The sequence below is a fragment of the Trichosurus vulpecula genome, chromosome 5 (genome assembly GCF_011100635.1).
Source record: "Trichosurus vulpecula isolate mTriVul1 chromosome 5, mTriVul1.pri, whole genome shotgun sequence".
In the NCBI taxonomy this organism is placed as follows: domain Eukaryota; kingdom Metazoa; phylum Chordata; class Mammalia; order Diprotodontia; family Phalangeridae; genus Trichosurus; species Trichosurus vulpecula.
This window is the reverse complement of record NC_050577.1, coordinates 60,166,439-60,169,064: the sequence shown is the minus strand read 5'-3', so window position 1 is coordinate 60,169,064 and position 2,626 is coordinate 60,166,439.

Sequence of the window (2,626 nt, the reverse complement as noted above, 5' to 3'; positions counted from 1 at the left end):
GTGTCCAGCACAGACGTCCCCTTTATCTTCTTTCTGACCAGTTGCCAGGTCCCCTTACTGTCTCTGGCTTGAGAGCTCCTGAAGCTGATGCTGCTTCAATAACCACCACCTAGTACCACTGCTAATGTGTCATCCACATGGGCTCCAAGCTATCATCCTGCCTCCTTTCTCCCCATGTTACTGTTGTCTCCTTCTGACCTTGTGTTTTGTCCTGAGCTGGAAGAATGCCTCACTCTGATCTTTTGTTGGCTTTGCCACTCCAGAATTCAATTTGAGGCATTATTTTAAATTTTTTTGGTGGGGGATGTTGAGAGAGCTTAGATTTCTCCAGTACACCAATGTGGCTTTGTTCCCCTGAGAAGTCACTTGTGCAAAGGCATGAAGGTTGTGTTTGTCCTTCATTTTCAAAGAGGACCATGACATCAGGGAAATGATGACATGATTTGAAGTTGACTTTGATTTGAATGAGGGAGGACTGTGCAAGGTTACCAGCCTCACTTTCTCCTCCAGAACCATCTGGGTCCAGTGGTCTGATATTCACTAGGATGACTGGACCTGGCCCAGGATGCATTGGGAGACCCTGGCCCTTTTAGGTTAAGGTCTTTTCATCTTCTCACTTTGAGTGAGGTAAGACACATTCAGTGACGAGGTTTCTTTAAGAAGTTAATCAAAGGATGACTCCTTTAGTCAAAACTCTAAAAAAAAATCAAACTGGGAGTGGAAGACCCTCAGAATTCCTGGCCAAAAGAGAAAGAATTACTATTTAGTATTTACATTCACTCTGTGCTAGGAGGGCAGGGACCTATTGTCCAGTCTATGATCTAAAGAGTGAATTGGGTTTAAGGCTTGGTTTTTGAGAAAGAAATCTAGCCAGTAAACCTGAAGTTAAGGAAGTAGCCTTCAGCCATTGAAGGGAGAGGAAGGGGGAATGGGAGAGGGAGGGGGAGGGGGGGAGAGGCTACTCACAGGTTGTGTTTGTCCTTCATTTTCGAAGTGGACCATGACATCAGGGAAATGATGACATGACTTGCAGTTGACTTTGATTTGAGTGAGTAAAGGCATGAAAGAAAGAAATGGAGTAACATGTATGGGAGAAGCCTAGCCCTTTGATTGAAAAAGAGAATGTATGAGAAGGAGTAATATTAAATAAGACTGGAAAGGTAAGTAAAATCCAAAATGTAAAGGATGATAAATATTAGGCCTGGGTGTTTGCATTTTATCCTAGATATAATAATGTGAATAGACTTTTATTTGTGGTGGTTACATAATCAGCTCTATATTTTAAAATTAACAATTTATCATTTGTGAATAATGGATTTGCCAGAGTGGAGGCAGGGATACCAATTAAGAGACTATTGTAATATAGGAGGTACAACTTAATTAGGAAATGAATTAGGATAGAGACTGTGTATGTAATGAGAATGGAGAAGATGCAAAAGATGGTGTGAAGGTAAAATAAACAAGAGTTGGCAACTGATTGGACTGGGGGTTGAGAGAAAGGAAATATTCAAATGTTAATCAAAGGGTAATTGGAAGGATAGAGGGGAGCAATCTAAACATAAACACAGGGGTTGGTGGTCATGAAATGCATTGTATTATGTTCTAAAGGCAATCTAGCTTGTTCTTCTCTGTATATTTATTTCTTGACTCAATTGGTGGTCCATAAAACATTTTTTCCCAGTGGATCAGCTCTCTACAGACTGTCAATTGAGTACATATCTCAACAATAACCATTTTTCATCTACTTAGTTTTTCTTGTGTTACTAGTTAGGTCAAAGTCTTGTGAGTGATTACGCATTTAAATTAGTAGGTTTTACAACATTCCAAGACTTGATACAATCATAATCATAACCATAATCTACAATGAGAGGATCTCAAGGACCTCACCATCTATAGGTATTCCCCCTCTTATTTGGGTACTTTCTATGATTTGGATTCTGTGATATATGCCCCATATGATAATAGCCTTTTTAACTTTATGTACTTCTTAATGTTAATAATCAGAAGGTTATCAAAATTACCTCTATTGGTCTGTCTTTCAAAGAATATTGAATAACGTAGGCTATCTTAATTTTTAAAATTCAATCTCAGGCAAGATTAATAGAAATATAGTGTTAGAACAAAAAAGATAATTCGTTATCTTATCCTGATCAGACAACAGCTGGGATATCTTGTTCTGTTCTGGATACCATATATCAGGAAAGATATTGACAAGCTTGAATGTGTCTAGAAGAGGGTGATCAGGATGGTGAGAATATTTAAACCATTTAAAGTAAGTAGGTTGAAGGAAACTGAAGATGTTTCTCCTGGAGAATGAAAAATTTATGGGGGATACATTTGCTCTCCTATATTCAAAGAGCTCTCATACAAAATATACATTGGATTTATAGTATTTGTTGCTAAGGAGTAGAAGTAGAACAAGTGGATGGAAGTTATGGGGGACAGATTTTAGTATCTTATGAGGGAAAAAAACACAAAAAACTTCCTAACCATTGGGGTTGTTCGAATGCTTTATAGGATATTTATATGACAGTGAGTTCCTTGTTACTAGATTTCTTCAGGTGCAAACTGGTAGTCCATTCTTTGAGGTTATTGAAATGGAGATTGCTGCTTCAGATATGAGCTG